Here is a 15,609-nt window from a genome sequence, read left to right as displayed (position 1 = left end):
TGTAGCAGCATGCTTGGCTAACACTGGAATGGAGTTTACCATGAAAGGGGGGGGGGTAGACAAAATATGGGACATTGCTCTGCCTGAGTGTTTGGTGCATCAGTATCAGGAAATCAAGATACACTATGCCCACAGCATTTCCCTGATCCACCAAGTTTGTAATTCCATCAAAAAAAGAAATCAGAGTGGTCTGGCATGACTTATTTTTGAAGCTGCCTTATTCTGAGTCAGCCCACTTCATGTAATCCAGTATTGCTACTTATTCTGTCCCAGGGCTGCTCTCCAGGATTCGGGGCACCTCCCACAAGCAAAGCTTTTGACCTAGGCTCTCATCCCTCCCCAATATTGTTAAAAAAACAATGATATAATAAATCATGTAATTCTCACATGAGTCCCTAATGCCTGAAAAGATAAAGGAGGTTAGGTATGTGAAGGCCATATTCTACCCAAACTCTGAGAAAATTATAGTAACCCAGCATCTACTTACCTCTTTTCTGGCCAACGGCTGCAAAGATATTGCCATAAGACACATTCATAGACACTTATTTTTTAAGTAGTCTATTGTATGCTATATAGTATTTAATACAAATAAATGAGAATATGAGGTGAGCCTCCTGGATCAGGCCAGGGGCCCGTCTAGTCCAGCCTCTTGTTCTCACAGGGGCCAATCTGCAGCTCCCAGCATCTGGTATTCAGAGGCACACACCTCTGATATTGGAGGGAGAACACAGCCATTGACAGCCTTATCCTCCATGAATTTGTCTGATTCTCCTGTGGCAGTGAGTTCCATAGATTAACTCTGCACTGAAGAAGTACTTTGTTTTATCTATGCTAAATCTTTCAACGTTCAGCTTCTTTTAGATACAGTATCCAGAATAGCACAGAAGGGTCTCTATTTAACTTTTGGCTGTTTGCATCAAGTTTTCACCACCCATCCCTGCCTCTCCTTCCCACTGCACACATAAGCCTCCTTAAATACAAAATTGGGGGCCCCAAATGATAGCATGGGAGCGAGTAAATATCTTATGAATTTGAAACCGGATGAGTAGTTGTGAAATACGACAAGAAATTTCCCTCTGCTTAGTGAAACTTCAAGGCAACATCGTGGCGTAGGTTATTGTGCGATCTTGCAGTTTTTGCAGGTTTGCTTGGGGTTTTTTTGGTTTATATAACAATGTTTTTTCTTTATAAATGGAGGCCTCAACTCCTCCCACCCCCCTGCAAAAGACTTTTAACAATGTTTTCAGGGAAGTTCTGTGCTTCATTGATTACTGGTGTTTGGTGCTTTTTAAAAATACAGAGTTTATAACAGTCAAAATTTGAAATAATAAGAAACAATTACACTTCATTGTACACAATTACAGTGGTACCTCTGGTTACAAACTTAATTCGTTCTGGAGGTCCGTTCTTAACCTGAAACTGTTCTTAACCTGAAGCATGACTTTAGCTAATGGGGCCTCCCGCTGCAGCGCAATTTCTGAGGTACTACTTCTGGGTTAGCGGAGTCTGTAACCCAAAGTGTTTGTAACCCGAGGTACCACTGTAATTAGCAGCAACAAAAAAGAAAAGAAAAAAGCAGGGAGGCAATTTAAACAACAGTAAAACCATCCATTAAAAGGCTGTTAGAATAATGGTTAAATGGACCCTCATTGCCACATTGATCTCCCTTGGAACGCCCTCCCATCAGATGTCAAGGCAATAAGCAACTATCTTATTTTTAAAAGAGATCTGAAGGCAGCCCTGTTTAGGGAAGTTTTTGATGTTTAATGCTGTATTATGTTTTAATATTCGTTTGGGAGCCGCCCAGAGTGGCTGGGAAGCCCAGCCAGATGGGTGGGGTACAAATAAATAATAATAATTAGGAGCAGGAATTCCTCAGTTGTGGTGCTACCATTAAAAAGTACAGTCCCTGCTACCTGCGAGTCTAGGGCAGGGGCGCTCAAACTACGGTCCGTGTGCCAGATCTGGCCCGCCCGGGTCCTGATCCAGGCCCGCCCGGCCATTGCACCCCCCCCTTTCCTTTTCCCAAGGGGAGGCTGTAAGTGAACATTGGAGAGCACAAAAAGGGAAGCGGCGAAAAGTAGCAACAATTCTGTCCAGAAGGTTCCTCGGCATTCCGACAGGCTTTTAAAATGTCTTGATGATATTGTTCTCAGTGTGTTTCCCCCCCCTCCTTTGGCAGGAAGGGGCTGCAGGGCTGGCCTCTCATGAGGCAAGGTGAGGTGAGCTCCTCAGGTGGCAGGATCCACAGGGGCAGTAGATCCCGATGTAGATCTTTATTACCCCCTTGTTCCCCATGCAGATCTTCACGTGCCCCATCTTTGCTATGTTAAAAGCACTGTAATCATTAATAAATTTATTATACTAGCCAAAGGTCATGACAAATCCATGCAATCAGGTTAAAATAAACTTAAACAGCTGCAAATACAAACAGTGACCATATACTGTGAGATAACTGATAACAGGGATACCATCAGGGCTACACTGAGTTTCAGTTTAGACCTCCGAATCCCCCTTACAATGTGCAGCCATTTAATCCCGTTCCTTCTTCCAAATCCATCCAGAGCCAAAAGGCCCCTTTGGGTGTCATGAAGGCGTTGCTGTTACTCAACGCAGCCTCTCAGCCCTTTCCATCAGGGAGAAGCTGCTTTCATGAACAAATAATGTATAATAATAATAATAATTTATTATTTATACCCCGCCCATCTGGCTGAGTTTCCCCAGCCACTCTGGGCGGCTCCCAATCAAGTGTCAAAAACAATACAGCGTTAAATATTAAAAACTTCCCTGAACAGGGAAGAAATATTTTTAATAGAAATATTTTCCATCTGTTAACAGTAATTCCTAAGTTTAGCCATCATCTTTTGCCACGAGGCTCTGGAGGCGACTTTAAGCAGCGCAGCAGAAAATGCAAAAGCCACACGAACAATAAACTTCAGCCCGGCGCGCGAGCCAAAGGGATTTGGGAAGCGCTCGCCTGGCGGGCTTCCGGACCTTTGCCAGGAAAGGGGGCCACGCGCGCGCGGAGAGGAGGCCCCGCCGCCCCGGCCCGTCCCTCTTCCTGGATCACGGGGCGCTGCTCGCTCGCTCGTGCGATTCCGGGCTGGGCTCTGACGCCCGCCAGATCGCGCCCCGCCCCAAAGCGCCGCGTCCGAAGAAGGAAATCCACCCCCAGCTTCGGGGATCGGCGGCGGCGTCGCCTCCCTTCGAAGCTCGAAAGTTGGGATTCAAAGCAGGTGGATTTAAAAACTCGAGGGCTCGAGGGAGGCGGCTCTTTGGAGGCGGCGAGGAGCGCAGCGAGCGAGCGAGCGAAGGGACCCCGGTGGCTTCAAGCAGGTTGGCCCGCCTTGGAGGCGCCGCGGGGCGGGCGGGGGGCGGCCGGGTCCGGGGCGGGGGGCCGAGGAGACGCGCGCAGGTGCGCCCAGGTGGCTTCCGAGCGGGCGGGCGGGCGGAGAAGAGGCTGCGGGGGCGCCGGGGAGCCCGTCCGCGTCCAAAGGTGCCCGGGGAAAAGGCGCCTTGGAAACGAGGGGCGAGCACATGCTGGCTTCAGCGGGTCTTTCTCCAAGTAAATAAGTTTGGGAGCTGCCAGGGCCAGGCTCGCTTGGGTCTCGTTCCAGATTTGTAATTCGCCGCTCTGCCTTTTTTAAAAAGGGCCACTGCTGTTAACAAATAAACTACAGTTGACACGTGGACAGATCAAGAAGGGTGACTTTACTCCAGTTTAATTTCGTAACAGATTGCCAGTATTCCAGAAAACGAGCAGCCCATCCCCACCAGCATTTGGCTCAATCTGATTAGTCTAAATTTAAATTCAAGCAGAAAATATTTTCTTCTCTTTGAACGCTCCCCCTCCCGTTTATCAATATGCCAACACTTTATATTATTTCATTGGTAAAGTAAAATAAAAACGACATTATTCACACTTAATCTAAGCACAATCACAAGAGCTCCTGATTAGGCATTTAGCTATGTGATGTTGAATGTTATCTGTTAACTGTTCTATCCTGTTCCCCCATTGTTTTTGATTAAACCATTTCAGAAACCAAGAACTTAGACGCTGACCACTAGTGATGAACCTTATGTTGTAGATATTGCTGCACATTTATTATGCTATTTTTACAAATCACATGAGAAGACTTGGTCTATTTATTTATTTGTATCATTTATTATTCCTATGATCTTTGTTTATAAAACCCAATAAAACATTATTCCTAAAAAGTTCACTGCTAATAGATTCAAATCCCAGCTCACAAATGTGCTTTGAAAGTGTGTCCTGGTGCATGTGCTTGCAGCGTATGTGCAAATTTATGTTGGGGAATTCCGGAAAACTTGTTAGCAGGATGTTGCACCGAGAAGCCACACACACACACACACACACACACAGCGCAAGAGAGAGTGTGTGTTGCCTCACAGACTTAAAATATATCTCTGTGGCTTGTGCCTCTGTGGCCTAGGGAGCGTTCCATTCTCTTTCCTTTTACAAGAATTATATACTATTGATTTGTAACGTACAAAACTTCTCAGAGGTTTACACAAAATAAAACAAATTTTAGAATTGCCCATAAAAGGCTGTTAAAAGCAGGAATTTTTAAAATGTGCAGGAATTTTAAAAAAGTGTAATTCATCAGATGCATTCATGAACCAGGGGCCACCTAAATGGAGTATATATACAAAATCTATCTCATTTCTCCCCCTGAGTTCAGTTTTGATTTGTTTTTGTAGAAGGCAAGTCAACACAAGAGATACAGATACAGCAGTGATAAGCTGAGCACAGAATTCAACCCGATGAATACAGGACCCAGTCTGTGTGGGTGTGACGCCTCCTGGTTAGGAACCACTACATTCACAGTAGTGTTGCTCCTGACAATATTTCATAGCAATTAGGTTTATTACAGGAACAAATAATTGACCAAACTCCTAGAATAGTCAAGTTTAGTAATTAATACAATAATGCTCAATTCTAACAACAGTTCATTTTGGTGCACCATAATGGCCGCATAAAGCTCTCAATTCATGTATCCAAACTAGCAAGAAATATTTTAGCATAAAATGCCCATCTGGCATATTGCCTAATTACAGGTTTATCTCCTGTAAAAGGGCTTTGTAAAGTTGCAGAAAGCACCAAAGAAAGTGTTAATCCCCACCACCTCACTTCCAAAGCATCAGGGGCCCTAACCTGAATCTGAGATTAGGGTCTGTGTGCATGCCCACTGTGGCTGCTTTTTACAAACATTTAAAGCAGGGGTTGGGAACCGTAGGCCCAGGAACCAAATGCAGCCCTGCAGACCTCTCCTATCTGACCATTGCAACTCTCCCTAAGCCACATTCCTGCCCTGGCCCTGCTTTGCACCCCAAAGATTTTTACATGACCGGAACATGTCCTTGAAATCAGATTTTGCCTCTTACTTGTCTGGATGAAGAACAGAGAAAGGGGTGCAAATATGTGTAGAAACTGGCCAGCTGTACAAATATACCATTTATATTTGTTTCTCCACCCACTTTTGCCATTGTCCCGCTGACTACTTGCCTGTGGTCCTCTGAGAAGGGAAGCGAATGTGACCCTCCAACTGAACAAAATTTCCCACTCCTGATTCCGGAGATCTGATTATGAATCTTTATTGTTGTCTCATCGCTTTTATCTCAGGCTCCACTCCTCCGCATGCAATACCAGAATCATGGCAAGATAAGGCATATGTGTTATGTATTATTATTACTTAACATCTTGGGCTGGAGGGTGGTTGAAGGACAGCCAGCCTATTTATGTCCTTCCCCATGTGCTAGGATAGATCTCAACACCTTTCTCCCTAGAGAGGTCTGCCTGTACCTACTTTAATGTCCTTTTGGGGCCAAGTAAAGGCTTTGTTGTATCTTCTCAAACTTTTCAGACACAGTTTTAATCCTACTGTTTTTATATAGCTTATGATTTTGAGACTTTTGGTAAATTCAGGCGTTTGTACTTGCATAATAATAGTATTATCCTTGTAGTGAAGCACTATGGGAATCTGGTTGAAGAGTGGTATAAAAATCAGAAATCATGATCATAATCTTGCCCAACGAGGCACCCTGTCAAACTGTACTAAGGTCTAAGGGGCAGTGGAGACGGTAATAAAGGGGAAGTGTTTCAAATATGTTATTCACTTGGTTTCCTTGGGGAGGATTGCCTAACCAGCAAAATGTGTACCGCCTGCAGCTTTGGGGACAGTGGGTGGTGGTTGCTCAGAAGATGAGTAAGAGCCGTGTCAAGTCGTGTGGTGTAATACAGTGGAAGCAGAATATCGGTGGGTATATTGTGCAAATGGTAAGATACAGCATATTGTGTTTGCCAAAATCATAAGGAAGTCCAGGAGAAGTCTGAGAAAATGCTGCCAGGATTGTGGTTTACTTCTTTCAAAGAAGCTTGGATTTTTAGGACAATAAATCCCACAGTTTAAGGCTGTACCTTACAACTCGCAGGGCTGCTGTTCCCAGCACCCTTAATAAACAACAGTTCCCAGGATTCTTTGGGGGAGAGAGCCATATGCTTCAAATGTGTGTTGAATGTGCTTCAAGTGTACAGTGTGGATAGCACCTAAGTGTTGGAAGATTGAAGGTAGACAGAATGAAGTAGCTCTTCACACTGTGCAGAGTTAAACTATGGAATGTGCTTGCACAGTATGTAGTAATAGCCTTACTGCCCATGAATGGGCCGTCAGTGGCTACTAGCCATGGTGGCTGCCTTCTTATTTCCACGGTTGGAGGCGGTATATCTCTGAATGCCATTTTCTGGGAATTGCAAGTGGAGAAAGCGCTGTTGCAGCGCTGAATCTGGCAGGGGGAATTAAAGAGGCACATGGCCCAGGTGACAAGTTTGGAGTGCAGCAGAATTACTGGTTTCAACATTCCCCCCTCCCCAAATGCGGAAAGGAGAGAGGAGGCAAAAGATCTGGCCTTGGTCTGCACAGACCCTCCCTCCCCTCCCCTCCCCTGCTCACTGGAAATGCCCAGGGCAGTGTCCGCAGCTGCACCAGGATCAGGCACCTCCTTTGTCCTCCTACTCCCACCCAGGTCTTCAACCTTCTTCAAATTCTGGTCTACCACAAGAGAAGGGTCCAGAGAAGTCTTTGCCTCATTTTCTTGCTGGCTACCTCCTTCCTAGGACCCTCTGTGCCAGACAGGGCAGGCACAGTGCTAGGAATTCTGTCAGCTGTGTGCATCCAAGGAGCAAGGAGAGAGAGAGAGAGAGAGTTGGTCTTACATAATCTGCCTTGATTTCCTTCCTTTCCTGGTCTCGGGTTATCATTGCCAAAATCCTGCAATACAATATAATTTCCTGACTACTAAACTATAATGTGATTTAATTTTTTTGCCTTTAATTGAAGTTTTATTCTGATGAGTCAGTATAAAGAAAATGGACAATTCCTTAATTCATTTTCTGAGACCCTTTTTCTTACTTTCACACACTATCCTATTTGAAGCCTTTTTCCTTTTAATGTTAGCTTAAGGAAATGCCTAAGAAATAGTTAAGCAGGAATAATGTTATAATGCTATTTGGCAGAATGTGTTTTAGTTTCTGTAAAGAAAGAAAAAGTCACTGTTGGAAGGAATGTAGGGTACCAGTTGTTTAAAAGTTGCTTGGGATGTCACAATCATGGGGGGAAAAGTTTTATTAAACTGAACGTAGAATTCAAACAGATGTTTTCAGATGAAGTGGAGCCTATTTAACATTTCCTGTAAAGAGCATGGGCTGGAATTTTGCTTTCAAAGTTCTGAATTCAGTGCAGAAAGAACACTTGGGCTACTTGGTGGTTGGGTTCTTAGTTTATATATCATGCACTTTGCATGGTGTAATCTGTATTTTAATTGATTTAACTGTTTCTTTTAAAATAATAATATAGGAATTGTTTAATAAAATTATAAAGTTAATTAAACAGTTAAATATTTAGAACCAAATACAATCAAACCTCAGTTGTCAAACATAATCTGTTCTGGAAGTCTGTTCAGCTTCCAAAACATTTGACAACTGAGGTGCGGCTTCCGATTGGTTGCAAGAGCTCCCTGCACTCAAGCAGAAGCTGTGTCGGACGTTCAGCTTTCAATAAACATTCAAAAACTGGAGCATTTACTTCCGGGTTTTCGGTGTTCGGGAGCTGAAACGTTTCAAAACGGAGGCATTTGGGAACCGAGGTTTGACTGTAGTCAATTCAACAATTTTTAAAAATACCCAAACATCCTGGGCTTAGCTTCTGTGTATAGCAGCACTGCAGTAAAGCTACCATGAAACAGGAGGATCATGGCGTGGTGTGGATATGATCCACCTGCTTCATGGTTGATTTATTGCACGGCTGTACACACAGGAGACAGTTGCAGTTGCCTGTGAAGTGGTACCAGTGGGGCACCTTTGCTCTCCCAGCTGCCCAACGCAGTGTTTGCTGGCTCTGACTGGAAGGGGCGAGAGAGAGGCAGGGATCTTGGCCCGGTGTGGCCTGTGATGGCAGGGCCAAACTGCTCTTTCTGCTGCTACACACCACACCAGGTCAAACACGTCTCTTCCCGCCCCACCTCCACTTGGTAAATGCCCACAGCTCACAGTGTTGGGAGACATGGGAGCAACGGTGCGCCACCCATGCTGCCTGCATCACGGGGTGCTGCTGATAGGAGCCAAGCCTAGCATTTCTAGGTTGAAATTGCAAATCAGTTATGATTAGCAATTATGGTCAAAGGAAATGCAAAATCAAAACATGTTGGGATTTGTGACTGGAGGATGTGGAGAATGTGGCATCTGATAGCAGCAGGAGGGTGTTCTAAAACCAAGGTGATCAGAGAGCCTGTGGTCCTTTAAGAAAGGCTCAGTGCCTGCAGTAGCTTGCATTTGGTCAGAAGGTGTTTGGGGATCTGGGGCAGGGCAGCAACATATAGTGGAAATGGAGTAAATCTACCAGAGAGAAAGAGAGAGAGGAAGCATGTGCTGCTGTTCTTGGGTCAAAGTTGGTTGATATTTACCCGTATTTTTCGCTCTATAACACACACCCGACCATAACACGCACATAGTTTTTAGAGCAGGAAAATCCGTAGGCATGCCACCCGTAGGCATTCCCTCCATAACACGCACAGACATTTCCCCTTACTTTCTAGGAGGAAAAAAGTGAGTGTTATGGTGCAAAAAATACGGTATGTGTCAGTTTACAGTGGTACCTCGGGTTAAGTACTTAATTCGTTCCGGAGGTCCGTTCTTAACCTGAAACTGTTCTTAACCTGAAGCACCACTTTTGCTAATGGGGCCTCCCGCTGCTGCCGTGCCGCCGGAGCACAATTTCTGTTCTCATCCTGAAGCAAAGTTCTTAACCTGAAGCACTATTTCTGGGTTAGCGGAGTCTGTAACCTGAAGCGTATGTAACCTGAAGCATATGTAACCCGAGGTACCAGTGTATACACTTGAGGCTGGAGATGGACAATTGTTTTTCAGAGAGCTGAAAGTGGTTTGAAAGAACAATATTACAGATGGACTACCTCCTCCCCCCATTCAGTGAACATGGGAGGGGAAAGTTGGAATATCCCTGCTAGCCACACCCCCTGACAGCCAATCCGGTTTCCTGCTTGTGTAGAGGGAGTCTAGTGTGTGTATTTCTACATGGTTTGGCCCCCTTCGACATAAATGCCACTATACAGTGCCAAGGGGGTGTAGCCAGGTGAGCTCCCTTTGCTCAGTCCCAGTTTCTGCCAACCTAGCAGTTCAAAAGCACACCAGTGCAAGTAGATAAATAGGTACCGCTGTGGCGGGAAGGTAAACAGTGTTTCCATGCACTCTGGTTTCCGTCATGGTGTTCCATGCGCCAGAAGTGGTTTAGTGCTGCTGGCCACATGACCCGATAAGCTGTCTGTGGACAAACACCGGCTTCCTTGGCCAGAAAGCGAGATGAGCGCGGCAACCCCATAGTCGCCTTTGACCTGACTTAGCCGTCCAGGGGTCTTTTGCCTTTATCTTCACATTGATGCTGAGGGTTTGGCTATCCAGCACTGTCCTTCTCTAGCTTTGTGTGTTCACTGAACAGATATTTCTTAGATCCCACTTTTGCTTTTGAGCATACAGGCTTCTGTGGCCTTTTTAAGCAATAACAAAACCTGCAAAATCTGTTTACCTGAAGCAAAGTGGGATGAATTTACAGATCCTGGGCAGGGATCCCTTTCTCAAACCACTGAATGAATTCTGAAGAATAACAGAAGCAGTGACACAGCCATCTTGCACTTCAAATAAATTGAAAGAAGGATGTTTGAGTCAGGATGAACTCGCTATGACGTACTCAGTGAAATATGCTCCTGAATAGAGAGTGCTGTCAGGTTTCCTTGCGATATGTCTTGCCTGTTTCCTTCATGCCAAATTAAAAGACTTCTGTAGTGAGGCAAAGCATCATTGTGCATTTAGAGCAGAGGTGGGAAATCTCAGGGCCTGGGGCTGGGAGTTGCCCTCTAGACCTCTCTACCTCACCCTTTGAAATTTCTCTAGGTCACACTCCCTTTTCCAGTCCACAGCTCAGACGGGTCCTGCTCTGGTCCTTTCTTGAGAGCTTTTGCCTGGCTGGAACATTTTCTTGAGCTCTGGTAACACTTCTTGCTTAGCTGGATGGGGGACAGAGAGATGCGTGCGGAAAACGTTGCCTTTTGTATGGCTGGGCTGTACCCTCCTGTACAAAGGTAAGAGTCACAAACCTGCTGCTGCACACCTTATATTGCTGATAGGATGAAAGGTTGCAGGTGGTATAAACTTTCTTCCTCCCCAAGAAGGAAACTTTGGCAGGAAGTTGTAACAGCTTTCCGTGGGTGTGACTGCAGAGATTTTAAATCTTACCCCCACCACATATTATGTAACATGCATCAGATTGTAAATTCCAGGACTTTAGATGTGAGCCACTTGTACTGCATGACCTTTGTGTGAATACTGAAAAATTCTATTAGTTTACACAGATAGGCACAGCTGGCCTACACAATTTTGCTGCCTGAGGTCCCATCTGGACTATATATTTAAAGCAGTATCACACCACCTTATACAGTCATGGCTTTCCCCAAAGAATTCTGGGAAGGGTGCTGAGAATTGTGAGGAGACTCCTGTTCCCCTCACAGCTACAATTCCCAGAGTTCCCCGGGAAGAGGGACTGACTGTTAAACTAAGAATTGTTAACTCTGAGGGGTAAGGGGTCTCCTAACAAGGTGAAACAGCAAATGTTGCCTCTCCTCATTCTCCCGTTCCCCAAGTTGAGATGCATGGCCATAGTACCAAGGGCGACCATGTCATTTTTGAACCCGTGGCAGAAAATATCCAAAAATTTCTCTCCCCCTCTAAGAATTTACTGATCTCATTAATCAGCTACCTGGGGATTTTATGGCACCATTGCAGTTTTACCATCAAATGTTTGTTTGTTTTAAACCCATTTGATAGATAGCTCTGGAAGTCTCAAAAATTCAGCAGCCAATGGAGTTTGGCTTTGTCTCATCACCTTTTGATCAATTAGTGTTTCTCTTTGCCATGGCAGGTATTATAATTACATTTTCAAGGGAAAAGGAAGGGCTGGTTTGCTTCATAACTATATTTTCATCAGAAACATTTCACCAACATAGTTCCCTCCAGATATTTTGAACTACAGCTGCCATATTTTCTGACCGTTGTCCATGCTGGCTGAGGATGATGGGAGTTGCAGTCCTGAATATCTGGAGCAGACCATGTTGACATGCCTTGCAGGTCATGGCAGGCGCTTCTCAGGCATGGTGATAGGGAGGTAAGTCTGCTTTCTTTCCTGTTTTACTTCTTCAGTTACTTTAGTACTATAACCTGCCATCCAGAATTAGGCCTAGTCAGATGAGGGAGTAGAGTTGTTGCTATTGCTAATGTTGTTCTCATTCTATAATTTTAAAAGTTATATGCTGCCCCAATATTGTAATATTCTCAGGTTATGTGGTGCTAGAATGGACTGCATCTGTGGGATGAGATTTTTTAGTGTTCCCCTCAATAGTGAACAAGGCTCCTGTTTTTGTCCCTGTTGTGCAATCTTACAATGGGTTGTTTTTATGTGAAGGATCATCAAAAATGGGTGCCCCTTCCTGTAGTTTGAAATAGTCCAGTCCAGGGGCAAAACTAGGCTTTACTGCATTTACACGAATCTAATGTGCCATTGAATCTAATGGGCACCCTAATTTTGACAAAAAAAGGTGCACATTACATTTGAGTAAATACGGTATTTCACCTGTGTCAAAGACCCAGTTTGGCACCCCCACGTGCATTTTGTACACACACAGTCTAAGAGCTTCAGTGGTACCCCTCTGCAGGCTTCACCCGGGGTAAAAAGCCCAGCTAGCCTGCCCCCCCCAGCTGTGGCTTTGGTCCAGTTCACGTTACCCCTTCAGGATCCTTACCACCTGATTCTGCTCCATGTGTAGACTTCAGTTAGAAAGCCTTCTGAGGCTGACAATATTTTCCTCAAGTTAAACAGGTGGGTAAATATTCAGGTGTGTGGTTACTTGCAGTTGAGTTAAATTTGCCTGTTTTATGTCGTAGAGAATCATTAATAAACTGGAACAGATTGGTTGCTCTCCAGTCCTTCCCCAGCTATCAGTCTTGTGCCATAAATCATGAATGTAGCTGTGTGTGTTTAGCAAAGCTGGTCAATATTTGTGTGTGTTCGTACCATTCATTTTCGTGAATAAAGCAATATTACTTCTGCCTTGTGGCGTACCCAGTTTGCACATTGAATAGGAGCAGAATCACCTGTTTTTCCCTACACAGAAGTTACATCCCTCCCTATAATAGCAGACTCAGAGGGTGAGTGCCAACCTGAATGGAGCCAAGATGTGGCCACTGAGAAACAAGAGGGAGGTAGCTGTTTCTTAGGGGAATCCCAAGGTCTATAGATGTACCCTCCAGAAAAAAGCCTTTACAAAAACCTAAGGAGGCAACCCACCCAAAAAAGCGACTCACTGAGGATTGAGCATTCTGAGTAACTATGGAGAGCTGATGTCAGATAGGAAATCCCGAAACGGAGGTGGAGGGAATGCCCTGTTTGTGCTCTTTACAGTTTATAGCAGGGGTTGCTGGAGCGCAGCTTCCAACATCATATCTGGCCACCAGTCACGTTGGCTGGGGCTGATGGAAATCCAATGACACGTGGAGGGCCACATTCTCCCCACCATGGCTTAAAGTATCCCGGACACTTCTATTGGGAAGTGAAGAAACGCTGCAACCTTTCACTTGCGTGTCCCAATCATTTTCCACATTAATAAATATTGAGAGCTAGCCCTTCCTTTTAAACACCTCCTTTGCAGGCAGCCCCGATTATGGTTTTGAAGCTAAACAGCTCTAGCCTTGTAAACTGCTTGGATGAGAAATGTCTTGTATGCAATCCACTCAGAACAGTTTAAAGAGTGGCTGGAGATGCACACCTTAACCTTGCTCTTATACAATATATGTGATTCATAGGATGCCGGTAAATCCTGGTTTGGGGAAGCGCGCTCCATTCTCTGGATGACCTTGGATAAAGCAGTCCCGAGTCTGTAGGGTGCAAAGAAGCTTTCTGTCATTGTTTACCAAAATGTCCTTTCTTGAATAAGATTATAACTTTCAGCTGCTGTCTTCCCCATTTGCTCAGTTAGTTAACGTACAATGTGAACATTAACTCACTGGTCAATGTGCTTTTCTCCCTCCCTTTGTGGAGGATAAGGCTGTTGGTAGGTCCTGGGGGGCAGTGTGCCTTTGACAATCCCAAATGGGGAGAGTTCTGTTGTGCTCAGGTTTTGCTTGGGGGCTTCCCATAGGCATCTGGTAGGCCAGGATGCTGCTAGATGGGCCACTGGCCTGATCCAGCAGGACTATTCTTACATACTTGCCTTGTTCTAAGAGCTTATCAGCAGATAAAATCACATGGATTCTTCAGACGACCGGCACTGTTTATATAGAGCGGCAGCTTCAGAGAAGTTCTAGGACAGCAGGTGTTTTTGTGACTGTCTGGCATTGAATAGCTGCATGTATTTCTGGCCTGCATCACTGCTTGAATGCAAAAAGTATCAGCTTCAATCTCCAGCATCTCCGGGTAGCACTGAAACCCTGGAGAGCACTGGTGTGCAGAAGAGAGTGAAACTTGCAGTTCTGAGAGAGAGAAATGGAGCGGTTTTTGGGTGTTGTGTCAGAGGAAGTGCTAGACAGAGGAAGTGTGAGTGACATCCTAGTTGGTGATTTGTGCACTTCCTCTGTCAGGGAGATGCTTTCCTGGCTCCCTCCCAACGCTTTCAGACAGAGGCTCTTGGAAGTGTGAAAGAGATAGATGCAGTACTTTGCAGTTGCAGATCAGGATTAGGGCAAGAAGTTCAGAACTGGACAGAAGCAACAAAGGTGTCCCAGCAGGCTTCCCCACTCCTCCTGCTAAGCTTTAACCTACAAGGTTTTGGGCTTGCAAGACTCCCTCACCTTATGAGAATGTTGGGATTGCAAGCATGCCCTCCTTTGGGGCGGGTGGGTCTGCTCCCAGCCACAAAAGCAACACCTGGTTCTAGGCATCATAGCTCCCCCCTCCTGCTCATCCTGTTCAGTTGCAGCTTCCTCCTTGGCTGAACAAAGGCCAACTCAGCCTCCACTGAGGCTTTTCTGCACCGCCACATGGCAGCAGAGCTGGCACCTCCAACTTCCAAAGCAACTGAAGTCCGAGTGGAAAGGGGCGATTCTCCCTCCTCCAGTCCAGGTGCCACAATTCTGTACCATATGCTTCTTCTTCTTCTTCTTCTTCTTCCTCCTCCTCCTCCTCCTCCATCAGAGCCTGATCCTGACAGCACTGCGGGATCATATTTGCATTAATTTTTATTTATGTATTTATTTAAAGCATTCCAATCCTGCTCTTCAACCAAATGTGGCTCCCCACTGTGCTTATAAATGTCAGTGATAAAGCAGTCCCATCCCTCAGATTTACAATCTAAAAGATTCAACACAAAAGGGAAAGGGATTGGGAGGGCAGAGGAAAAAAGAAAGCTCAGGTATGAAACTACAGAGTTCTTGAAATAATCAATTGAGATGCAAAGATTTCAAGGAGGATCCAAAAGTTGCCTGTCTTTCCGCAGAGCAGAGGGAGAGGTCGTTCTGCAATCCCATTTCTCTTCCTCTCCAATTGCCTTCGGAATTACATTCTTATGTTAACAAACATTTGCTACAACCATCTGCAAAAAAATGCATTCTTTTGTTTTTAGGGTTCAACTAAAATGAACAGAAATTGAAATCATGGCCAATCAAACTTTACTTGGCACTTCCACAGGTCTTGGCTGGAAATCTTGTTGGCTTCAGTAGAATATATTTTACTTCCATAATTTATTGTGTTTAGGTTTTGGCTGCTAGTTGCTTTGCAAAGGAGATGTTTTTCCCCAGCTGCTCTGGTTCAGTGTTTGCAAAGTTTTAAAGTCTTTTTGTTGTTGTTACTGGTATTATCAGATGGGCAGCAAATTATGTGCAAGAACTTTATAATACAGTACAATCTGCCTCCCAAAGGGAGTTGGTAACATTGGCGGCAGGGGGAGAGGCAGGAAGATAAAGAGATGCAAGGATGATTTTTTAATGACATCTGGCATTTGATAGTGTTCAGATTCTTAAAGGACATGACAGTTTAA

The 15,609-nt window shown here is 44.9% G+C and overlaps 1 protein-coding gene across 1 annotated transcript in view; it reads left to right on the top strand.

The window, feature by feature from the left end:
• The first annotated feature begins 3,057 nt into the window (after positions 1–3,057).
• The window catches only part of STAT6 (signal transducer and activator of transcription 6), a 54,525-nt gene continuing 41,973 nt past the window's right edge, over positions 3,058–15,609 (top strand). The window contains exon 1 of the mRNA XM_083486623.1: positions 3,058–3,336. The gene's annotated coding sequence lies outside the window, so the exon portion shown is untranslated. The remainder of the gene's footprint in view (positions 3,337–15,609) is intronic.

Source organism: Podarcis liolepis (assembly GCF_965112155.1).
Source record: "Podarcis liolepis genome assembly, chromosome: 2".
NCBI lineage: Eukaryota > Metazoa > Chordata > Lepidosauria > Squamata > Lacertidae > Podarcis > Podarcis liolepis.
Note: the sequence above shows the minus strand (reverse complement) of the source record. Positions and strands in the feature narration are given on the sequence as shown.